General features: G+C 35.4%; 1 protein-coding gene across 5 annotated transcripts in view; it reads left to right on the forward strand.

The window, feature by feature from the left end:
* The window catches only part of KCNQ5 (potassium voltage-gated channel subfamily Q member 5), a 520,388-nt gene that overhangs the window by 299,868 nt on the left and 193,723 nt on the right, over positions 1–26,797 (forward strand). The window lies entirely within an intron of this gene.

Here is a 26,797-nt window from a genome sequence, read left to right on the forward strand (position 1 = left end):
AAGGGGCTGGAGGAGGGGTGGATCTCAAGGACTAGAGCGGTTAGCATAGTCCCCATCCAGCATGCTCTCTCTCAAATTCTAACTTGGAGGAGAGCCATATCATGGAAAGGGGAAACACAAATATTGACTCTTTCGCCTGTAATGATGTCATAAGGATTAATCATCCCAGCATAACTTTCTGAGTTCTACAGAAGGTCATGTGAAATTCAGTTCCTATTCACAATTACATTAGATAGCTGCTCCCTAGACCTTAAAACAATTGTCTGTCGCCCTTTCTATTGCTACTGCTTCACTCTAAAGTGGTTCCTTCTTCACAGTTACCTCTGGTTCTCTGTAGATTGCTGCTTGAGAACGTAAGCATTTTCACGTGCATCAGAAGCATCTGAATGTGGAACAGAAATGTGGACATTATCTTGAAGATGGATATTTTCAACTTTCTTATTCTGATATCATTCCCCCCTCATAAACAAATTATTCTTTTTCTTTAATTTAACCTCTTCCGATGCCTAAGAAAGAAGCACATGTTTCCCTAAAATGTGTAGCCTTTAATTAATCATGAAAATATGCCTATGATCAATTTTGATTTAGTGATAAGGCCTAATGTTTCTATTTTTCCCCAATCCACAGCCGTATCTTATAGAACATTAAAGAGAAGAAATAATTTTCACGGATAAGTATTATGCATCTTGACAAAGGACAAAGTTTAAGTCTTAGCACATGGCAAAGCTGATCTCATTCCTAAAGAGCGTAAAGTACTTTTAGAACTTTATTCTGTCAAAAGGAATTAAATCAAAAAGAGAAATGGAAGGAGCTAAGGGTAAAAGTAGTTAACATTTCACCAAATGAAATGAGAATAATGAGAATCGTCTCTGAAGTTAAATAGTTTGGTTTATATAACTCTAGTTAGATATGAAAGGATAAGGTTTATGCCTGGCACTTTTTGGTCATTACTTAACAGCAGTCTGTGGAACTGGAAAAATATGCTCAGAGTGTCTGCCAAGTTGAAAGTAAGAAGAGTGGGTGGTGAAATAGAAGCAAAGAGGAAGGATTCCGTGAGATTAGTATGTGCTATCCAATAAGGAAAGTTGATGTTCTTGACCTCATAAATTGTTCCAAAAAAACACACTTGTGTACAAATCTATACACATACTAAGCAAGCACAAATATCTGGGACTCTTCTTTTCACTTGTGCCAGCAACTTTTCCTTACAGATTCATCCAGGTTTTTTTTTAATACGCCTCATTGTCTACAATATAGAAAATAAATTTTATTAGACATGATGCTAAGTCCAGTTTAGGACTTTATGTTGTACCCTTCTCTAACTTGTGTAGTTTGTAACTTCTGCTTTTAGACCAGAGTATTCTATAATCTGTTTAAAGTGGTTCTTAAAGAAACACACCCAAAATTTCAGAAACAATATATTTTATTCTGGCATGATATCATTTTAATAAAATCAAATTTCACATAATATTTAGCCTCCTTCTCCTGCCAAATTCTATACGTAACTCTTTTGTAGATTATTTTCCTGCTTAATTTTGAACTTAGACATTATGAGGATCAAAGCCAAGTTATCTGTTCACCTCCCCTGGAATGTCCAATCTTGCAGTAACTGCTTCTGTCCCCGGTACTTTCTAATTAGCAAAACTGTTGAAGGCCTTTCTCCAGATCTTTTATCATCCAGCTGAAATCATTCTGTAACTAAGTCTTTTTTCATTAAATACCTCAATTTTTTAATTTAAAATTTTATGTATTGATTGATACAACAGAGAGACAAAGAACTGCCATCCACTGTTCACCTCCACAATTTTCTGGAGGCTGAGTCCTGGAAAAGTACCCACATAATGGCACATGTTGTACATTAACAGGAATCTGGGATCTGGACTGTAGTAGAGACACAAACTCCTCAACTATAGGTGATGTGAGTAGTCTAACTTGTATGTTAACATCTGTGCCAACCATTTGCTCTTCAATTTTCATTACTTTACATCAAAAGTTGAACACTTCTAGTCTGTGTCTAGATTGTAAGGTCCAGAAATAGGCAGCTGTTCCCTTTTCTGCTTTTTGTTTTTTCTGAAAACCCACAACATGATCTTGTCTGCAATTAATGTTAACTAGTAACTTTCTAGTATGCTGGTTCCATTTGACTCTTTCCTCCATTCAAGTATCATTTGTTAAGTTTCTATTGTTTGTCATGCATAGTGCTAGGGTCTGATACACAAAGTGAGGCAACTGACTTGATCCCTGCCCTCATAAATTACCTCCAGTAATGGTGTTACATAATGAGAAATTCTCCAGAAACGCATTTTAGCGGGGAAAGGTACATATGTGCAAGAAAAGATTGTAATGACATTATACAAAAACTTAGCAAAATTTTGGTTAAATTTCTCCCAGCTTTGATTTACAGTCAGCTAGCTATGAATCAAAATTTTGCTCTTACAACTATTTCAGTTGGCAAATTGTGAATCTTAAGGCCTTCCCAACCCTCAGAATAAGAGCTAGTACTTCATTTTTTTCCCCAAAAAATTTTGTTTCCCAAAAAGAAAATTATTAACTGAATGTGACCAGGGTTGTTCACACTGGACCATGTACATTTTTTAAAAAGATTTATTTATTTATTGGAAAGTCAGATATACAGAGAGCAGGAGATACAGAGAGGAAGATCTTCCATCTGATGACTCACTCCCCAAGTGAGCGCAACGGCCGATGCTATGCCTATCTGAAGCCAGGAGCCAGGAACTTCTTCTGGGTATCCCACAGGGGTGCAGGGTCTCAAGGCTTTGGGCCATCCTCGACTGCTTTCCCAGGCCACAAGCAGAGAGCTGGATGGGAAGTGGAGCTGCTGGGATTAGAACCGGTGCCCATATGGGATCCAGGGGCGTTCAAGGCGAGGACTTTAGCCACTAGGCCACGCTGCCAGGCCCGACCATGTACATTTTAATAGCTACCTTGCTCATAAGAAATGACATCAATAAATTATGAAGTATTTAAATGTCATTGAAATGTAATTATATTTAAATCTACCTTCATAAGTAGTGAATTTTACTAATTTGTCGCAACTGCCTTTCTACTTCATCACAGAATAAAAGTTTGTCTCCCCCAGTCTATTTCTGCTATAGCCACTCCCTAAAATCTTTCAACTCAATCACTTTTTATTTACATTTTTATTCCAAGACAGGAAGAGAAAGGGAGAGGCAGAGAAACCAAGGAGTCTGTCAAACCCCCAAATTTCTAAAACATTCAGAACTGGGCTAGGTAGAAACTATAAACCCAGAGCTCCATCCGTGCTTCCCACATATTCTCAGGTGGCTGAGTCATCATCTTATGCCTCCTGGGATGAACCTAAGCAGGAATGTGGCTCTGAAACAGAGTACCAGACTTGAACCTGACAATGCAATAGGAGATGGGGACATCCCAAGAAGCAATTTAAGCCACTGCAATGAACACCTGTTGCCCATCTACTTTTACAATTATGATATTTTCATTGCACCTTCTTTAAGAAGACTCTCTTGATTCCTTGTGGAGATGGATGCAGGATTGGAACAACATGGCTAAATGTATACATATTACAGAAGTGAGAGCTTTTTTCTTTTTAAAAGTATTTTTCACTCAAAACAGATGCAAATAGAACTCTTAATGGTAAATTTAAAAGAAGAGCATTGTGAGAGAACAGGAGTGGCTGGAAGAGGCAACAGAGTCGATATTGTACCCACAGTCATCATTTTTTTATCTCATCTTTCTGAATCCCAGATATTTCCCAGGGTGATTTATGAGATGTCAGTTAGCCAACCACCAACACAGAACAATAGCAAAGCCAAGTCAACAAAAGGTCCTTGTCATGTAAGCTTGAATTCTTTGGCAACCTTTCAGCATTTCTCTTAGGTGAAACCTGGTGCAATTCAGTCATTTTAGGAGGTCTTTGAGTTCTTCTCTAGGTATTTCATCCAGCTTCATTATCTAGGACACAGGGATTATTTTACTACGACCATGCAAACATTCTGCTTCCAACTCTAGACTTACCTGAAAGAGCAAGTGTAACCCATCTGGACCCATACAACTACAGTGTTGTTAAAGTGTGTGTATTGAGTGTGGAAAAGAACAGTGGGCATAAGGAACCAGAGAATTGGGGGAGGTGGAGGTGCATGAGGAAGAATGAGTTAAAGTACTAAAAAATGCTGCAAGAAAATAATTTTAGCAACTAATGCAACATGCTTGTCCAACTGGGAAAAGGACTGTCTGCTTAGACATAACAAAAAATATGCTTATATTGAAACATCATGGGGGACTCCATAACCATATTCAGGTTTTTTGTGTCTTAGAAATTTATTTTATAAATTAGCTAACCAATTAAATAAGCCTCATTTCTTGATTTATGTGACAGATGCAGGTTTGTTTTGTTTTATTGTTATTGTTTCTGTGTTGTTATTTTTTTACTTTTAAGCCTAGTCTCAACATCATTTTCCTCTTTGGGATGCTATGCTTTTTTTACCTCTGTGTCTCCCTGAGATATGAAAGCATAAGAAGGATATTTAAAATAAGGAATAAAAAGTTGCATTGTTAATGCAATTACACTTTGTGGACAAAGAATTGACTTAGTGAATAATTTTATTCTTTGAATATTTTCCAAGAGTCTTTTTTTTTTTATACCAGACTAATTTTATTGATAATTTTGTACGGCCCATGAGTGATGTTTTTTTTTTTTTATTGTTGCTTACATTGTATTATGTAGTACAGTTTTATAGGTGCTGGGGATTCCCCCCACCCCTCCCATACCCCTCCCCCCATGGTGGATTCCTCCACCTTGTTGCATAGCCATAGTTCAAGTTCAGTTGAGATTCATTCCTTGCAAACACATATCTAGCATAAAGTTCAGCGTCTTATTGTCCAGATAATTTCAGTGGCCTCGGGGAGACCTTCTCTGGTCTGAAGATAGGTCTAACAGAGTAAAGATCCAGTCAGTTAAAAGCCCCAACAAAACCTCAGTATCAATATACAACATTATGGAATTAATTGACATAGTATTGGGTAAACAATATGTTAAAAATAATGCAAGTTCCACTCTTCCTAAAGACTCTCACTTGCTATTCAGTCTTATTACAAATATCACCCCATAGTCACAGGTGGGAGTTTAACCTGAAAGCATGATATGATGTTGCTACAAAAGGTGCCTTGCTAGATGTATAGCCTCTTTCAAACAGACTTGGCACAGTCGATGGGGTCAATGGTTGCTGCAATCTGTACGATAAAGCTGTGTCTGGCATCTGTTTAATGTGAGCACGTGGTGCTTGAAAAAGAAGGACACACTGCAGTACTGAGCATGATGGACTCTGAGAACTATGGTTCTGTGTGTGTATGTGCAAGCTCTCAAGCTCCCACAGTTTACCAGTCTTGTCAGCTGTTACTACCTTTTTATCTGGATCCTGTTAACTTCAGATTTGTTCTTAGCTCATGGAAAAGGTCTCTCTTGTTTTCTTCCCCGAGATAGGAGAAGTCTCTTGGCAGAGTCCTTCAAAGGCAGTTAAGACGGTAGCATCATGGAAATTTGGCAGCAAGTTGAGTCCCAGGGCAGATCTAAACATTAGTTTAGGTTATTTTCATAGGCGATTGTTCCACGATTTTTCATCCCTTTATTTTAGCAGTTAGCATAATCACTAACAACCGTCATTCCTAAAGTGAGCCCCTGTTTGTCCATTCTTATCATTGTGTAGTCTGAGTAATTGTGAAATTTAAATTTAAATTGGGTACATAAACATGGCAAAACATGAATAAATCATCCAAAGGCTGTCTGAATTGTTCAGTTTACACCTCTTTAAAGTTAATACAAAAAGTCAAATTGAAGCTTTTGATTAAATATAAAATTGAATGACTACATTACTTTGTTGTATTTCATCTCTGATAATTTGTCCTTTTGCCTTTTAAATCATTTTTAATTGCTTGAGTATTGCCAAAGTGCATGCTTACTCTAATCTATTATAACTACAGGAAGGACTTTTGTGCCTCCAATAAAAGGAAGGGGATGCATTTTCCTGAAGATTTAGCTTCCTTTATATATTGGTTGGGTTACTTGGCAGGGATTAGGTTGATATTAAGGGAATGAGGATCTGGTCCTTTAGTACTGTCTCAAATACTAACAATCTTGAAACTAAATTATTTGGCTTTTGGTGCACTGCAGGAACTATAATGTACCAAAATATATAAAAATGAGATCTGTAGTTACATTTTCTATAAGTTCTGTGCAAAAGCAATAGTTTTCAATATAAGGCTCACCTTAATAGTTTTATAAAAGATTTATACATTAGAAAGATAAAGTAACAGAGAAAGAGGGAGAAATCTTCCATATGCTAGATCATTCTGAAGTGCTAAGCCCCAAGAAATGGGGCTTACTTAATTGGTTACCTGAATTATTAAAAAAGAAGAAGAAGAAACTTAAAAACTGTACATGTTTATGGGGTTCCCTGTGATGTTTCAATACATGAGTATTTTGTGTTGTGTCTAAGCAGACGGTCCCTTCCTAACTAGATACAGAAGAATGTTGCTTTAGCTATTCAAATTGTTTTAATAGCCACAATGACTGGAGGTGGACCTTTCTGCAACCAGGAGGCTGACCTCCATCTGAGTCTCCCTTGTAGGTGGCAAGTACCCAAGCAGTTGGGCAATCTGATGATTTCTCGAGTACATTACAGGGGTCTGAGCCTGAGCCAGAGCAGTTGGGACTCAAACTGCAACACCTGCATGTGATGCTGGTATAGCCATGTAGTGGCTTAACCTTATGTACCACAATGCTAGTCTCTAAAAAAATTAAAGATGTATTTATGATTTTTATTGGAAAGACAGATGTACACAGACAGAGAAGGAGAGACTGAAAGAGATCCTTCATCTGAAGATTCACTCCCTAAATGGCCATCACAGCCAAAGTTGAGCCAGTCAGAAGCCAGGAACCTGAGCTTTCTCCAGGTCCTTGGTGTAGGTACAGAAGCCCAAGCACTTGGTCTATCCTTCATTGTATTCCCAGCCACATTATCAAACGCTGGACTAGAAATGGAGCAGCCCAACCAAGATTTGACTCAACACTCATCTGGGATGCTGGCAGCTCAACTTGCTACACCACCACAGCACTGGCCCTAATTTTTTAAGTTTTTATTTCTTTAGTTTGTAATGCTACATCACCATAGAAACTTTCTCATTTCTGTAAACTAAGGGGAAAGAAACAGGGAATGAAACTAATAAATGCTGACTATATACATCATATTAGATATAATCGGTGCTTTATATTTGCTTTTTATACAAAATCCTTTATTACATTCATAATCTTGTGTAATGCTTGCAACAATTCACTGAAGATATTTTTGTTTTACATACAATAAAAAGGGGAGGCTCAGAAAGCCACATAGCAAGTCAGTGATCAGAAAGGTATCGAAACCAGAGTCAGAGTCATTTAACAACATCATAATTCAAGTGCCTTCAATATCTAACTCTCTTTTGTGTCTAAAAATTCTTCAAGAATAGAAGATATAATTTAAACCATATATAAACAAGAATTCGGGTCGTTATGTCCATTGATAGTTGTGGGGAAAGACTTACCTTTGTGTTTTTCGAAGTTCCTAGTTGGTCATTTCTTTTTTATTCTTACTTTTATCTCAATTAGTTTTTTAACAGATACTCTCATTCCACCCATGAGCTATGTTAAATTTACATTATAGTAATAAGATTTAGTATTTCACTAAAATAAGTTTAACATGACCCAAAAAAACCCTTATTTTAATGGGAACACAAACAATGGTTATAAATAATAATTGAATGGAAAATGACCATATAAAGTAATCCTAAATCATTAAAATTACAGTAGTGTAACATTCTTAACCTTCACTTGGTTAGCAGTATAAAACAGAATGCCACAGAACTATGTTTGTGACAGTACTGCTACACATAGGCATTTTTTTATTTCAATTTTGGCTTCCAAATACAGTAGCAAACATGCAGTATTTGTCTTTCTGTGTCTGGTTTATATCTTCAATATATCTTTCAGCTGTGTCCATTTTGCTGCGTATAGTTTGACTTTAATTATTTTTATAGCTGAATAATATTCAGCTATACTGTGTATATACACTTTTTAATCCATATACTTTTTAATCCATTCATGTGATGATGAACACTTGATTTTAAATTTTGGCTATTGTGAGCAGTGCTGCTGTAAACACTGTAGTGTAGATAACCCTTTGATTCATGGTGTTCTATTCTTTTGTGTATTATTAAGCAGTGGGACTGCTAGGTCATATGACAAATCTATTTGTAGTTTGATAGAAATCTCCACAATGTTTTCTCTAGTGGTTGTGGTAATTTGCAGTCCCATCAACAGTATATTAGTGTTCCCCTTGCTCTGTATCCTTGCCAGCATTAGTTACTTCCTGCGTTTGGATTTTAGCCCTTCTGACAGGAGTGAGGTAATATCTCATTGTAGGTTTTGATTCACATTTTTCTGAAGGCTAATGATGTTGAACATTTTTTATGTTTTTGGCCATTTGTATTTTTTTGATTTTGAGATTTGTCTATTGAAGTCTTCTGCCCATTTCTTAACTACACTAATTGTTTTCTGTTGTTGAATTTTTTTTTAAGTACTGATATATTTGAGATATCAATCCTTTGTCAGAGAAGTGATCCGCAAATATTTTTCCCATTCTATTGATGGCTCTTTGTTGTATTTCTTGTTTCTTTTGCTGCACAAAAGCTTCTGAGTTTGATATAGTCACATTTGGTTAACTTTTATTTTATTAGCCATGTTTTAGGAGTCTTATCAAAGAAGTTGGACCCTATCCAGGTGTCTTGGAGTGTTTCTCCTACATTTTCTTCTAGCAATTTCATGATCTTAGATCTTCAATTTCGATCTTTGATCAGTCATGAGTTGATTTTTGTATATGGTGTGAGACATGGTTCTGATTTCATTCTTCTGTACATATACATCTGGTTTTGCCAGTACTATTTGTTGAAGAGACTTTTAACACAGCACCTTACACAGAAAACCTGTGTGTTCTTACTAAGCAAAACTGAGATATTCTAGTTGAAGAGTGAGAATGCTAAGCATAGGCTGAAATTCTGAAACTCTGATTTTTCTATCTCCTACCAGAAAGGGTTTTTGACACCTTAAGGACACATAATTTAGTGATGTCAGAGTTTCCGAATGAATAATGGGATTATTATTAGTAGACTTCCCAAAAATTCCTGTAATTCAGTAGTCAGCAACAAGGAGACTAGGTCTAGGTTTGGACAAGCTAAAGAATAACCAGGAATCTACTGCAAGTTCATTCCTCTTTATTTGCAGCAGTGGTGAAAATATACAAATGAACACAATCGCTTGTCTGGTGACAGCCAACTGGAATGGAGTGAAGTATCCATGTTCATCCATGCCCTCCAATTTCATATATGATTTTACAAACAAAAATGACACAAGAGGTAAGCCATTACATAATAGGTCTGTGGTCAGCTAAGCATGTGAGCCTATTAGCTACCATGACAGTAGTTGTCATAGAGGGCATGCTGGTGTGGGAACTTATTCACTTTCCCAACAGATCAAAAAAGCGAATGTTTGGAGTACTAGGTGTTCAAACCCACTGCATTACATTAGCAGCCAGGATCAACTCCATGCTTACTTTAGCATATGTCCTTCAGTGTGTCAATTAGTCTGTAAATATGGACTTTGTAGGCTTTGAGTTTCGTGGGGGTTAGTCTAGAACAGTAGACCTCGCCCACTTGAGTATCTGTAGGAAGCTTCTTAAGAATGCCAAAGCCCTGGCCCTATCTCAGGGCTGCTAAACTATGTTCTTCTTTGAATGAAACCTGAATCTGATTAATTTTTGACTGTCCCCTGGTTGATTCTAATGTTCACTGAAAACACAAAGTCCATGCTCAGGATGATTTCCCTGTTTACCCCCCTTTCTAAATTGCTTATTGTGACTGGAATGTAAATGAGAACATTCCATAGCATGGGAGCTTACAGAAGTTTCATTCTCATGATTATTCGTCTTCAAGTGTCTGTATTATTCATGGATTGTATTTAATCACATAATTGGCCTCTTCTATGGAAAACTTGAGAGGAAGGCTGATAGTTTAAGGGTTTCCCAGGAAATTATTTCATTCTTATCCTCCATTTTCCAAGTCACTTCAGTGTTTTCTATCAGTCTCTCTTAAGCCTTGCAAACCATAAAAAGAAAAGTCTTCTTTCAAAACAATAGTTTTTCCTTAAGGGAAAATTCATGCCTTATGAGCTGGTGTGTCCACAGTACCTGAAACAGTAATATATAGTATAGCTATATTAGGTGTGTTTTTGGATAAATGAAATCTATTCAGTTTCAGCCAATGCAATCTTGAAAGGTTAATAATGTTTAATGAGTAACCTAAAGTTTCAAGCTACCCATTTTAGAAGAGTAGCTTGAACATAATATAAAACAAATAGGCCACTGAGGCAATCAGTGTTGCATCCTTTACACCTGCCTGCCCTCATCACAATGTTGTTACTAGCTGGGAAGATGAGTGGTTTATTTGACACAATTACTGTATCGAGTATAGGGTTTGTCTCAGATAACCTATTGGAAGGATGTAGTTAGTGGAAATATAAAATTATTGCATTCAATTCATAAACATCATTTCATAATTTGTTATGTGAGGCTTACCCAAGTCTTAACACCATAAATCCATTCTGCTCTGTCTCCCATCATAACTAGAAGCACAAATCACCACTCCTCAACCAAAAACATACTTTCTTGGCTCATACTTCTGACTACATGTAAATTATCAAAGTCAAACGCTGATTTTCTTTTCAAGAATGTGTTAAGGAAATTTATATTACTTTATACACATATATTAAAGCACAATGAAAAAAAAAAAACATTTCAGGCTTCACACATGAGATGCCCAAAAATACGTGTGCAACTGATACTAAGCAGACTACACAATGAGGCCAAGAATTGAATAACAATTCCAATGACATTAATGGAAGAATTGCCTAATTGACACTACAGAAATGTGATTTATTACATTTTCAAAGTATAATAGATTGTCAAGAAACAGAAAAAACATGTGGCAACTATCAATTGGTATCATGTTAGGTAGCAATATCAATGTTCCCACACCACAGCTAGGACTATTTTACTGGCAATAGCAACAGGTGTAAAACTCTGTGGAGACCTCTGTTTATGCTGTGTGTTTATTACAGTCAGTGTGAACAGAAAGACCTGGAAAGTGTTTATTTTTCCCTTTTCTCCTATATACTTCTGAGTTAGGCTTCAATGCTTAGGATTTTCCTAGCTAGCAACTCTTTGCTTTCTCTTTTGAAAAATGGGAACTTTAAATCAGATATTTTTTTCAAGAGAAAATAAATTTAGTAATCCTTGCTCCTACTAGAGGCAGAACATGCATCAATAATCAGAATAAAATGCATTTAGCTTTCAGGCTAGGCCTGGACAATAATGATCTTGCAAATCATAGCTAAAATTCTAGGTGCCTTAGTTGGGAATCTTGTACAGGGCATTTTTTGGATAGCTCTCTCTCTCTCTCTCTCTCTGTTTCTTTCTTTGCTGTTTCTTATTTGCTACTTTAATTATGTGCATCAAATTAACACTAATGTTCATATTTGGACAATAACAGGAAAGGATTTATAAGTGGTTGAAGTTTAAAAAAAAACTGCAGGGAACTCTCCTCCAAGGAGCATAACCTTTACTTAATGTCTTGGGTTTCCATATTTTTAAGGAAAGTGCATATAAATTTATTATCTATAAAGACATTCAACATATATCCTTAATTCTAGGAAAATTATAGTTTTGTCATTTTGTAAAGTTGCTTTGGAAAAACTCAGACTAAAATTGTTGGAGAATAAAAATTTATGTACAAAGTTGATCTAGAACAATCACAATATATATAACATTTAATTATAAGAATAACATCCTAGAACATGAACATGTGGGTAGTATCCTGGGTACACTTAATTTTTTGACTGAATTTTTGGCAGTAGCTCTTTTCATCTAACACCTTTAAAGAAATGTATATGTTATAGAGTGATTTTGTGATGCTAAGAACTTCTGAAAACATGCTAGCTATGGATGAGAATGGGAAGTAATGCTTTGATGCACAGTGTTTTATGCATGCTAAGTTTTCACCTGTTCATAGCTTGGCATCTCAATAAAGAACCTTGACAATAAGGTCCTTCCATTGACATTGTCTTGAGATCTGAACCCAGCAATAAATAAGAGTGACCAACATAAGATTGGGTTTTAGAGAAAATGCCCAAACAATCTTATAGACATTTGCCCATAGTATCACTAGCGCATATGATTAAGATCTAACAATAAATAAGCAGGACATCTCTGAAACTACCTGACGGTATCAATTTTCAAAAGTATTTGTCAAATAGACTTTTTCCCCCCTGTTTTGTTAACGCTTAATACATGTTTAACTGTTTCTGTTGGCATTATATTTTGATGTGTTTTGTTTTTATTTTAAAAAATCAGTATTATTGAGGCCAGCATTGTGGCACTTCTAGTCTAGCTGCCACTCAGAATGCCACCATCCCCTGTCAGGATGCCAACATTGCATGATGAAGGCTCACTATTCTGTTTTGCATTTTTCAGTTTAAAATTTTGATTATTAACCTTTTTTTAAGATTTACTTTGTTTGAAAGCCAGAGTAACAGGGTAAAAGAGAAAGAGGTCCTCTGTCAGCTGGTTCATTCCACAAATACCCACAGTGGCTAGGGTTTGGCAAGGCTGAAACCAGAAACCAGCAATCTCATCTGGATCTCAGATGGGCAAGGACCCAAGCTGAGGCTTCATTCAGTAGCCTGGCAGATTAGCACAGGTTAAGTAGGAGGCAGAGGCAGGACTCAATCCCAGGCACTCCAATTCAGGATGCAGGAGACCCGAACAGCAGTTTAACTGGCTGTGACACAGATACTGGCTTGGTGAATGGTCAATAAAGTAACAAATGTTAGTTTTACTCAAATTAAAATCGTTCTGCTAATGTATAACTTTCTTACTAAATTCATAGAAAACCAATTGATATTTATACTTGAAAACACCTAGAAGTTAGATGGAATGCTATCTAACAGGTACTTTATTTAAATGATAGTAGAAAACATAGATATTATATATGATTCAGTACGAAGTTTTTATTTAGATTCTATAGCTGTTAGCTTAGTTATCTCTTGCCAAGTCACTTAGGATGGGTTTTAGTCCCTGGTTGAAGTCATAATTTTTCATTGTGTAGGAAGTTTTGAAAGAATGTGTATTTGTAAAATAGTTGACAAGTTTATTATCTTGGCCACTTTTTCAACATTAGTTCTCAAGTCAGTGAGTGATTCAGCAATGTCGTATGTATCTAACACAGTGATTGCATTTCTGTTTGATAGACCTTTAAATGTAAGCTGTGAAGCAGTAGGATGATGGCGTTGTTTGAATTGCTGTTTTTACTCCTCTCACTGACCTGTGCTATTATACATGGTTTATCATAGGCTGTGATCAAATCGTTTGTGTTAATCAATAACAGGAAAACCACATTACTCTCAAGTCCCTTAAGAGACTTTGCAGTCTCCATGGCTTTTCATCTTTTAGTTTATGTTTAAATGTTGTTAATGAAACAAACCACTTTCACCCTAAAATACAGAGACATTATGTGTATAAGATCTATAAATATTTTGATTTGTCAAACTGTCTTAATAAGAAGCTTTTATTGTACATTAATTGATGATAGCCATAAATGTCTTTGCCTTTTAAATAAAATTAGGATATTTAGAAATTTACCTTTCTTGAAATGTACATGCATACCTTTACTTGATCTTCATTATCTATGGATTTCACATTTACAAATTTGTTAACTCACTAAAATTCTTTTGTGAGCTGAAAATCAATACTTATGGCACCTTCCCAGTCATGTCCAGAGCAGCAGAAAATTTTGCCTCCCAGTGGGGAAGTTCCCAACTTGTATGAACAAGTTGATGCTCTGCCTTCTTATTTTAGCTGTCATACTGTAAACAGTGTCCTTTCCAAGGCATTCTAAGTGTTGTTTTTGTTGACAATTTCACTGTTTTCCATGGTACCAAAGGATGGTGTTGGAGTGTTGTCTGCTGTCTAAGTACAAGGTGGCTGTGGTTTGTCTCATGTAGAAAATTCCTGTTAGATAAGTTTCTTTGTACATAGGTAATTGTGCTTGCTATTGGCTAGGAATTCAACATTAATTAATTAACTATACATGTGCTATTAAACAGAAACACACACAAAATATGGTCATACATGTATCAGTGGATGAAATTGTAACTAGAGGCTGCTAGCGTTTAGTCATTGCCCAAATCAATGTCAATATCACTTATATAGCACAACTAGTGCCAATAATAAGCATCTAATGATCATCATCTTTTTCCTTCCCTAAAATCCATATTTTCACCATTTCATCATTAACTATTATTTCCTGGTTGATCCTGTGAAATATGTCATATGAACAGATGCTATTGTATGGAACATTGTCCCACAGTACCCAGTAATGAATGGGAGAAACGTGTCTATGTGGTCGTCTCAAAGTTGCTAGACATTGCTGGAGGTTAATATACTTATTCTCAAATCCAAATTTCACCAGTCTGCTATTAAGGTTTAACTAGATTTATGAGAATAGCCTGCTTTATGTATGCATGAAAGGACCTAGGACATACTTTTACATGATGTTTTAATTTTTACAGCTCAACCTCTTTGTTTTATGGAAGAAAGATGTCACTCCAAAAGAGATTACAGTGCCTGCCAAAGATCATATGCTAGGGTGGAACTGGGGAGATATTACTGGGTGGTTCAGTAACAGAGCTTCCCTGTTACATCCAGAAGTAAATTACAAAGAGAATTTACATTTTTACTACTTTGAGATATTATCCTTAGATCAATGAGAATTTCTTTTCTAATATACCACACATTATTTTCATTTTCATTAGCTTAGCCATGCAAATGAATAGAAACCAAGTAATCTCTGATAACTTAGAATTAGACATTTTATCTTGTCAGTATCCAAGGCAAAGCAATATTTTAAAAGGTTCCCTTCTTTTAAATTTGTAGTGGGATTTAACTGTTTATACTAAAGCTGAATGTTCATTAGGATAAAGAAATTTAACAATATTCAAACTGAAACATGTAACTCAATCTTAAGCAGAGCAAGATGAGAATTTGCTCCAAACAATGTTCGGGAGTCTCTTCCTCTGACTCAGTAACTGACTCAGGCGATTGGCAAAAACAGCCAACAGCTGACTTCAATTAAAACTGCTTATTTATGCCTGGTAGGCTTGTTGTTAAGAGGGATGTTAGAGAAATTAAGAAGAATGAGAACAGGTTTATGTGAAAGTCAATGAAATACATATATTAAAAGTACAATATTTTCCATGTCTTTGCTATTGTGGTTTGTACTGCTATAAATATAGGGCTGCAGTTCACTTTCTCATATGCAGATTTCTCTTCTGTTAGTTTATTCCCGGAAGTGAAATAGCTGGGTCATACAGCAGATCAATTTTCAGTTGTATTAACACTATCCATACTAACTTCCCTGAGGCTGCACTAGCTGACACTCCCACCAACAGTGGAGTAGGGTACCTTTCCCCCACACATCCATGCTTAGCAGGTGTTAGTAGTAGAGTTCTGAATGTAGGCCATTCTCACTGGAGTTAGGTGGAACCTTAATGTGATTTTTATTTGTATTACCCTAATAGCTAGGGAGCCTGAGCATTTTTTCCTGTGTCTATTAGGCATTTGAATTTGTTCTTTTTAAAAATTTCTGCTCATGTCATTCACCTGTTTCTTTGCAAATCTTGAATATAAGTTCCCAACACACTACTGTGGTATACTGTACAAAGATTTTTTTTCCCATTCTGTTGGTTGCTTCTTCACTTTGCTAATCGCTTCCTTTGCTGCACAGAAATATCTTAGTTTGATGTAGTCCCATTAGTTTATTTTGGCTTTGACTGCTTGTGCTTTTGATGAAAGAGGAAGGAATAAAGAAACTGTGGTATATCTAGTCCATGGAATACGACTCAGTAATTAAAAGGATAAAATGTGGGCAAGCATGGTAGCCTAGCAGCTAAAGTTCTCACCTTGCACATGCTGGAATCCCATATGGGCACTGGTTCTAATCCTGGTGGGCCCTGCTTCTCATCCAGCTCCTTGCTTGTGGCCTGGGAAAGCAGTGGAGTATGGCCCAAAGCCTTGGGACTCTGCACCCACATAGGAGACAAGAAGAGGCTCCAGGCTCCTGGTTTTGGATCAGCACAATTCTGGCCATTGTAGCTACTTGTGGAGTGAATCAATGATGGAAGATTTTCCTCTCTGTCTTTCCTCTCTGTATATCTGATTTTCCAATAAAAATAAATCTTTAAAAAAAGAATAAAATTCTACCATTTGCAACATAATAGCCTCAACTGGAAGCCATTATGCTGAATAAAATAATCCCAAAAGGACAAATATCATAAGTTCTCTCTGATATAAAGTAATATTCATGCATAGTACAAAACAAATAGATAATATTTGTATAGTAAACATTTACATGCATATATTGTCATAGATGAACTGTGCACTGGGGACCAGCATACCAGAAAGTGAAGATATGTTGCAGTGTGCATCTCTACTCTCAAATAAAAGAAAATGAAACTATTAAATATATCTATGAAATGTAACTATTAAATATAACTATTAAATTTTCTACTGTTACCTATACCTACAATGCCATGACACATTTAAATAGCAGAATGTTGGACATATGACTATTGTTGAGGGCTATGCTATTATAATAATATGTATATTATATATACATATATAATGGGGAAATAATGGGATGGAGACAGACAAAGGGAAAATGGATGGGGAAATCCATATACCTACAAAATCATGTCATAAAAAATCATAATTATAAAAACCTAAAAAAGTACAATATTTTCTCATACTGTACATTTTGTTATGTAAAGCCAAATTTTAGCTTTGCCTCCTTTTGGCTGTAATAAAGCAGAAAATGAGCAATAAGAAGCTTTCCATTAGACTCCATTCATAGCATAGGAAATGAACTGTCATGAGCGTAATGATATTACTCTAGGATTTTATATCCCCCCTTTTTTATTATTCCATTAGTATTCAAACAAATATGAATGAAATTGACATTTTGAGATTTGATTATTGTTTATGGTGTCTGTCCATACTCTTCAGGGTACAATAGTAGGTTTTTTCTACTTGCTATTTATTGAATTTTTACCTAATTTACCTAGTTTGTTGAATTTTTAATTAATAGAAGTATTCAGCTTGTGATTTTGAAGTGAACTAAAAGTATATCTTTGTAAATTTTTAAGAAATAAGGAAGGGTTGGAATGCAGGCAGGAGGCAAGGTAAAGTGGGAAGTATTACTATTTCTAAATCAGTGTTATGACATACGTGGAATGTTTATATAAATGAAATAAGTTCAAATTTCTTTTAAGTCTAGAAATTTTTTCAAGTTCTTGCAGAAGTTTGGTATTCCTCTATAATGACTTTTGATCTATATAGTGAAACATAATGGCATTATGAAATTTTAACATATACATCTAAAATAAAAGATATGCTTTATTTACAGAAAAAAAAAATCTTTGAATGGGAAAAAATGGGATGTTGAAATCTCCTGACACATATTAGTGCTTATTTTTTTTAATTCCTTTTTTCTTGTTTTGCTTCAACCATGTGAAACAACATCTTAAGTGCTTGTGTGTTTTCTGAATTGCACTATGCATGGTAAAATCTCTCGAAAGAAATGGAAAATATGGTCCCTGATCTCAAGACTGTTGTGCTTTCCACATCAAGTTCTAAGACATCAAGTGTCGCTTAAAACACAGGAATGACGATAAGTGCCTGGGGTTCTTTGATCCAAACTTTAGAAACATGGCATATTAGAATCATCTCCTAGAACTTTACAATTCACATTGTAATGAAAGATGCCTTAGAAATCCTGTGATTGTCTTTGAATCTGATAGTCCCTAAATGTCTTTGATAGAGTAAAAACTAATAAAACCTTGTGAGATACTGGTGCTTTATGGAAAATAGTATGAAAAATGTTGAATTAGGAATCAGATGAGACATTTCAATATTAACATTTGAATGCAAACTCATGTGCTGAAACCATGGAGAAAAGAAAAATCAGAATGACCTAGGCTAGTGAGGAGAATAATCTGGAAGAAGATTGGACTTTAATTAAATAAAAGGTAGTTGATGAAGATAGAATGCTAGAGGGTGTGGGGAAAACTTGGATTAAACCGCCCTAATTATTCGCAACCGTTATCTGGAGACCCAGAGCAAAGGACTAGGGAGCGGTTATCAAGGACTTTAAATAAGGACACTGTATATGTGTGCTTGCTTTTATAAGCGTGGGATTTATAATCAGATCATAATCTCCAAAGCTCACTGAAGGCTATCAGTTTAACTAATCATAGGTATAGCTTTGATTTCCCTTATACTTATGTATATATGCATACACACACACAACCACACACACATACTCATGCACAGATAGATTTTCAAATAAAATTACTTGGCCAGAAAACATCCTGTGATGTAAACTTGGACAGCACCTGTTGTTTATTCATCTCTCAATTGTGGCTGACTTCATTAGTAAGAAAAAATAATGTAGTTTCTTACTAAATTTCTGTTTTTGTTCTTTGCTCAATCAGCATAAGATTTTTGTACCTGAAGCTAAAGAGTTGAGAAAAAAGCTGAAAATAGACAATTCTAGTTACCTGCTTAAAGTGTGGCTTTAGTAAGAGCTAGTTGACTGAAATAACAAACTCAAATATTAATGTTACTAAGTTATTCAGACACCCTAAAATTCATTTTAATATAAATATGTAACAAACTTTGACTATAACTGAACTGGTAGTTCTTTAGAGGAAGTGTTTTACAATATTAATAAGATCATTTACCCCTACATCTCTCTAAGATATTGTTCTTTGTGCATCTGGGAAGATGATATGTGTGACTTTGTGTTGGATGTGTATAAATGTACACACATAACCACAATAAAGTACAAAATATTACAAGTATTACATGTCAAGCTGGACTGTATAAAATAGCAGAAATGGGATTGTTTCTCACATGCAAAAATTGCATATTCTTGAACCCGATGATTTAGTTTGATCAACAGTAAATGGGCTCTTCTTTTTTGGGTAAGGAATATGAAAGTTGCATTGAGATAGCATTTTCTTGAAAAGGATTTTTAATTTTTTGTTTGAGAGACAGAGAGAGGGGGAGTTAGGCACCAAACAGAGCTTCCATCAGCTGTTCACTCCCAAAATATTGGACCCAACCTAGGAGATATAAACTCAGTCCAGGTGTGTCATATAGGTGAAAGGAACACAACTACTGCATGCCATCATCTGTCCCATCCCAGGGCGCAGAATATAGGAAGAAAACTTAAAGGCAAAGTAGGCTCTTGAATCCTGACCTTTCAATATTGTATATAGAATCCCTACAGCATCTTAAGTCAACACTTGCCCCAGGATCGTGTCCTGTCTTTGAATTTGCAACATGAAAAAGAATGCCCTTCCTGTCTCCTCCTTGTGTGTTTTAGCCTATTCTTTCTCCTGTAGTCTCTCAGATACTACTGAACAAGAAGATAACTTACATATGAATCCATTTCTTGGTTGGCAAATTCTCAAGCATCAGACCTTAAATATCCAAGAAATTCCTGTGTTCAGTTCAGTATCATACATGCACAATTTATCAGCTTTTGTTGCCCTTTTCATATCACCAACTCTGTTTCTATTCCTTCAATATTGTCCAAAAGTATGTAGATGATCTCAGAAATTCATGTACCTGATAGTGTTCTGTCTGGCTGATAACCACTGATTATCTGGTGAGACCACTGAACTGAGTTCTAAGTCTTCCATGGAGTTCTAGGTTTGCTGACACTGTCAAGAAAATGCTCCTCTATCTTTAACTCTATCTTTAACTTTTTTACCATGGGCTATGATAAGTGATTAAAATAACCACTAGCTTCAGTGGATGAAGCATTTAAAATTTGATACGACTGATCAATGATTTGATTATCACCAAGTGTCTGTTACATATGCACATTTATAGAAACCTAAAACAATCTGAAAATCTAAATTGTATGTGGATTTAAGTGTAATCTAGCATGTTTTTGAATATAGACTGCTAAAGGCTTTGGTGTGGCATCATGAACTGCTCTGCCTTTCTGCCTGCCAGGAAATTTGTTTCTTAGTGTGCATATTATGACAACATTTATCTAACCATGGCAACATTTATTATACCTTCAACCTCTGCACATTGCTATTGATCTGAATACATTTTTCCTTGCCAAAAGTCAATTCTGAAATTCTCCCCTTAAAAATGTAATGCATGAATACAGTCTTGTAAGGACTCATATTTTCTCAATACTAGTAAAATGATGAGCATCTGTTTGTCATTAAATATACCATTTAACAAGTCACAGAAAATGATTATTGAGCCACTACTTTGTGTAAAGAGATAAGTGATTTGCCTGAGGGTTTAAAATTAGGATGTAATGAAGCAAATCTAAATTTCAGAACTTTTAATGCCTAATTACATATTAGTTCCATCAAATCCCCCTAGATCACTAAGTCATAGAGAAATAGAAGTTCCTTAGCTGACAATAAAAACAATACTCTTACATTCACTGATGCCTCATGTTCAAAGAAATTTTGATCATACTTTCTGCAACATATAGCCTTACTTAAGTTTCTTGGTCACAGATTACTGGTTGCTACCATCACATCATATTAAAAGGGCTAGAAATTTTTGAATTAGTAAAAAGAAAATTCGATCTTAAGAAAATTTGCTACTCAGTGGAAATGAAGATTTAAAAACTTGGAATCATGATAAAGCTTTGCACTTTCTTCTCAATTTTTCAATGAATTCAAAACTTTTCTTAAAAATAAAATAGTTAAATAAAACCATTGTAGTCAATAGTACTTTACTAGAAATGTGATGTAATTTTGTAAGTATTGAATGTTGGAGAGTTATGCTCAGAGGCACTGAAAATTGTATGTATGTTTATATGCATGTGTTATAAAAAAGTTGAAAACAATATATATGGCTTTATAGAAAAGAAAATCAGAATTATTTAAAAATATGATTATTTGGGAACCAGCATGATAACACAGTGGGCTAAGCCTCTGCCTGTAGCACTGGCATCTCATATTGGCATAAGTTCATGTCCCAAGTGTTTACTTCTGATCCAGCTCCTTTCTTATGGCCTAGGAAAGCAGCAAAAGATGGCCCAAGTTCTTGGGCTCCTGCAACCACGTGGGAGACTTGGGTAAAGCTCCTGGCTCTGGCTCCTGGCTTCTGATTGGCTTAGCTCCAGCCACTGTGGCCATTTTGGGAATGAACCATTGGAAGAAAGATCTTCCTACAAACCTCCCTCACTCTCTCCCTTCCTCTCCATAAATTCTACCTTTAAAATAAAAATAAAATGAAGTTGTTCTCAAAAAATCTGAATATTATGAAAAATTATTTTGAAATTGAACAGTAGAAAACTGTTTGGCTTCACAAAATTTCTCAGCAGAGGTGCTCTAGAAAATTTTATTTAAGCTAGAATTCTTTTAAAAATTTTTATTTGTATAAGGTGAATAAATATCATATATTTCAAATTTACAGATTTAATACATAATAACTTTCCATCTCTTCCTTCCTGCTTATGTTCTTACCTATCTTCCTTCTTCCATTTTTATCTTCCCTTTCAGTTTTTACAATGATATATTTTTATGCTATTTTTTTACTATAATTATATGATTCTTAATGTTAAGATTAATATAAATATATTATTTATTAAATTTTAATAATTAGCTATATCAATTCTATATTATATATTACATGGTTTTTTAATAATTTTATAATCCCAATTGTTTTTTGTGAAAAACTGGTTTTAATAATTCTTTGTCTTTGAAGTAATGGAAAACTAATCAATAACACTTTGACAAAACTTAATAAGACAAAATATAATTGGTTTCCCTAAAATTTTTTTAAATTTGTTTATTTTATTATTGTATGATACAGTTCATGCATTCTTCCCCTCTTCTAAAGTGCCCTTTCTCCTTCCCCAATTTCCCCAATATCATTACAATATCATAGTCCTTCATAACCAATAAGTCCATCAAGAAGTCCTCAGTAAGTACATCATTCTTCTATTTAAGTGTATCCTGATATTGTAGGTATGAACTTGGCAGAGAGTCCAGGATACTATTGTCAAGATATATTTAACAATTTCATTGGTAATCCATCTTTGATTTGAAAGTAGAGGTGCATACTGCATTTTTAAACCTCCACTAAATAAAGGATTCAATGAGTAGGAGTAGGAAAAAAAACAATGTTCCATAAGAATGTACGCATGGGGTGTAAACAACATGTCTCAAAATGTCAGTTTCATTCACGTATGTTACATTTTTGTACCCTGTGTATATTAGTTGCCACAAACCAGGAAACACATATATTTGTCTTTTGGGTGCTGCTTTGTTTTACAAAGGCTAATGACTTCCAATTCTGTCCATTTTGTTGCAAAACAAAATGAAATCAGCACATAAAAGAGTATATCCTCATGTGTATTTCAGCTCCATTCACAAGACAGAATCAATCCAGATGTCCATCCATTGATGACTGCATTTTTAAAAAGTACTACTCAGTCATTTAAAAAAAAGAAAAAATGAAATCCTGTCTCTTGCAACAAAAGCCCTTAGAATTTATAGTGATGTGAAAGATGTCCATTCCAGATAATAAGATATGGTTGATTTAATTTTCTTTCAATTATGATTTTCCACTAAGTAACATTAAGCAGAGAAGGCAAAGATCAAATACTTTTCTGAACAGCTGGTCTTTATCTAATGATTTAACATTAAAGGAATAAAAAAGATAGGATTTTTTTCTCTTAGTTCTGTCACTTTCAGATTAATGTTCAGAAATGTTTTCTGCCAAAGGAATTTCAAACTAAGTGATTTTTTTCTCCTTACATATATTTTCCATGATTATTTTTGTATTTAAAGATACTAACACTGACTAGTATATATTAATTTTTTCTCTGCCTTAAATTCATTTTTGAATGATAACTTTTAAATCCACAATAAATTCTGAAATAAAACTGCCTGCAAGATCAAGTCTTTGTCAGAAATACTTAATTAAGAGAAAGCACATCCTAAAAGTTTTCTGAGGCATGCATTCAAAAGCAGAAAAATGACTATAGATCATGTCAGATGAGTGTGGAAATCACAGAGTTGCAGTAGTAATACTCGAAAGCTAGTGTCCACAAACCACTGCCTCTGGACCAAATCTAGCCCACTGCCTGTATAAAGTTTTATTAGACACACTCAGAAGTAGTTGTGGAAGGTCAGTGGCTGCTTCTGCCCAACTGCAGAGCTGAGTAATTGCAAAAGAGTTCATAAGGCTCACAAAATCTAAAATGTTCGTTGTATGACCCTTTCTGCAAGAAGTCCACTCATCTCTGTGATAAATCTTTCACCTAACTCTCTTCTCCTGCAGATACCGTGGCAAAAGATGCCTATATTCTTATGGCAAGGGAGGAAAATAGTGCTTTTGTCTCGATTAAACACCTGATGATCTGAGTCCCTTCCCGCTTCATTCATTTTGGAGGACCAAGGAATTGAAAAAGTATTACTTGGTCTTCCAATAGACTGATCTTTCTGCTACTACTCTCTGAATAGAAGTGAGAACAGCAGAATATCTAAAAACAGTAGATGAAAACTATCAGGGACATTTCACTTTATATACAGTATCTCTGCTGCCTCACTAGTGAGAAACTTGAGTTATGTATCCACATAAAGATAGAAGAATTGAGGGCCAGCATTTTTGCATGGTGGTTTAATTCCCTGCCTGGGACATAAGTATCCCATATGCCCCCTGATTTGAGTCCTGGAGGCTCCACTTCCAATCTAGTTCCTGCTAATGCACCTAGGAATACAGCAAAAGATAAATTTGTCACTCCTATGAGAGAACCGGATGAAGTCCCAAGCTCTTGGCTTTGACTCAGCCCAGCCTTGTCAGTGAACTAATTTGGAGAGTAAACTAGCAGATGGAATAAATCCCTCTCTATCCTTATCTCTATCTCTTTCTCTCTGTCTTTCAAATATATACTTGAATAAAAGAATACTTGGCCTGTGAAAAATGACTATTAGGGCAAAAGAAAAAAATTTCCTTACCAATAGTACTTTCTACTATCATGTCTCCCAGCACCACTCTTATGTTTTAGCTTCAACTATGTACTTCAAACAATAGCAACAAAATTCAAGTAAACAGCTCCAGAAATTTCAAAGCAAGAGAAAATATTGTATTACATAGAACTAGATCCTATCTCTCCTTCCCACCATCACCAGTGTGTTTCTATCTACATGGAGTCATCACTTCAGTGCTTGGTCACAAAAGGATATGAGGAATTCTGGATATCAGCAAGAGAAAACATACCCTTTTGCCTACTTGCTGGATCTGGAGGCGTGTCTGCAAGTTTTAAAGCTGACTGGGAAAGAGGAAATGTGTGCTGTCTAGTGTCTATTGCTTGCTAGTTTTTCTGGTCTATAAAGTACTTCTGTGGCTATACACACTGAGGCTCTTTTTTCTACTTCCTCTCAAGTCTGGTCACCAAGAGCAACAAGTGCCCTTGCAGGTTGATCCCTAGAGAAACATCTATCCACTGTGTCCATTGGGCCGATACTTACATGTGTTGTGGATTCAGAACTTAGGTTATTAGTCTCTAGAGAATTCTGTCTGCTGAGTTTATTTTTTCCTGATACTGTACACTTCGTAAAATCTACTGCCAAGAGTACTTTAACTACTCAGGGAGATTTTGTTTTCTGCTGTTTTAGTCACTTTACTACCTTATTTCTGAAGGGCAAATGGAATAGAGAAAATCAATAACAATTCCCACTTCATAGGCCCCATAGCATTATCTGGCACAATTTGGTTGCCAGTTCTTGGCTTCTGATAGCTGTAAAACACTCTCACTGCATGAGAAGTGATGGGTCCTCCTGTGTCTATGTGTGACAAACAGCTGCAATAAGCTTTTCCGTGAAGTGTGAATGCTATCACAAAACTGTTCAAGGAAAATGTGTTTTTGAAGCAGGTGGATATATGGATCTAATCAGGTGAAAGTAACCAGATTCTTAATTGACTCTTTAGTTATCAAATGTAGTTCCTTAAAATAATTTTTGGTTTATAAATAAAGTATCTTTTTTTTTCTTTTCATGAAATTATTTTGCTGGCTGTTTATATAAGGAAACAAATTTCGTGTATTTTACACGTACACTTTTTTTTTCTTGTTTGCACTATGGATGAGATTCTTTTCTTCTTTTTCGCTATTTTATTTCTAATTTTATGGCACAATTCCAAAGGACCAAAGAAAGTATCCTAAAACTACTTTTGTCTTCTTTCACTTTAGTTCCCAATAATATTTACATAAATTATATTTCAGAAGTTTTATTTTTAATATTCAGTTAATACAGTGAGTATAATCATATGGCTAGAGACGTTTTCAATGATTAAGCCACTATTGTCCAATAAATTTACAACCTTTTTTGTGCAAAAAATGATTCAAACCAGCCAACTCTTGTCAAACATATTTTAACATATGCTTTCAACCTTTGTCATAATTCACTATGTTACATAAACAGATCCTTTGAAACAAAGCATGGAAAATTTAATCCACATGGGCTCATGTTATCAAAACTGGTAGACTGGGTTCTTTTCCATGGTGTAAGCACCAAAAGTAATCTCATGCGATGATGGCTTTAAGAGAAACACATAGATTGCTAAGTGTCTCCTCCTCACCCACACAGAGAACTTTTCTTTCATTCAGTTCTGTAATGAGGGCTGCTCCATTCTCAGCTGTTTCATGAGCAGATTATCATTAGCATGGCACGTACAACAGCAGAGTCATCAGTGGTCATTTTAATGATAAATTGGAATCACTGACCATTTCACCAAGGCTCATTCTCATGTAGCAGCTGCAGCCAAGCAGCTTCGCAATTTATCTAGAACAGCTTCAAAATTTCCCAGGAAACAGGTTATCAAAGGGTTGAGCACTGAAGTCCAGCTCACTAAAGAGGCTGTGCGTTGACAGGAAACAGTGACTTGTCAGTCTCAAACTTTTCATTTTACACAGGCAAACCCAATTCTTAGTCATTCCGGTGAATTTAGTTTGACAGAGTCAGATTCTTGTGAGTATCTCGGATCTTTCTGAAAATTGTTTCGTGTTTTACATTTTTAATATCTTGCTTTGTAAGCAGACATTTTACATGGTATTCCAATTTAATACTTTGTCATAGTACTTTAAATTTTTATTTATTTATTTGAAAGGTTGAGAAACAGAGAGATACTTTATCTCTTAGCTGAATCCACAAATGCACGCAACAGCTGGAGCTGGGCCAAACAACTTTTAGGAACTAGGATCTCAATCCCAGTCTCCCATTTGAGTGTGATGGATCCAACTACTCCAGCTATCATCTCTGCCTGCCAAAATGCATGTTAGTGGGAAACTAGAATCAGAAGTAGAGCCATGACTTGAATCTGGACACTCCACCTGGGATTCGAGTGTCCCAAGCATTTGTTGTACCAAATGCTCAGCTGACAGGTAACTTACTGACTGCTACTGCAGGCAGGGGGAAACAGAACACAGAAGCTGAAATTCTATATTTCACATAGATCTGTTATAGCATGGCACTGTGCAGGAAATAGAAAAAAGATGGGCCTGTCCAGAGGTCTGATCTTGAGGAATTCATGTTCTTTTGCATATCGGGAAA

Source organism: Ochotona curzoniae, unplaced genomic scaffold, assembly GCF_017591425.1.
Source record: "Ochotona curzoniae isolate NIBS_2020 unplaced genomic scaffold, NIBS_Ocur_1.0 contig_3819, whole genome shotgun sequence".
NCBI lineage: Eukaryota > Metazoa > Chordata > Mammalia > Lagomorpha > Ochotonidae > Ochotona > Ochotona curzoniae.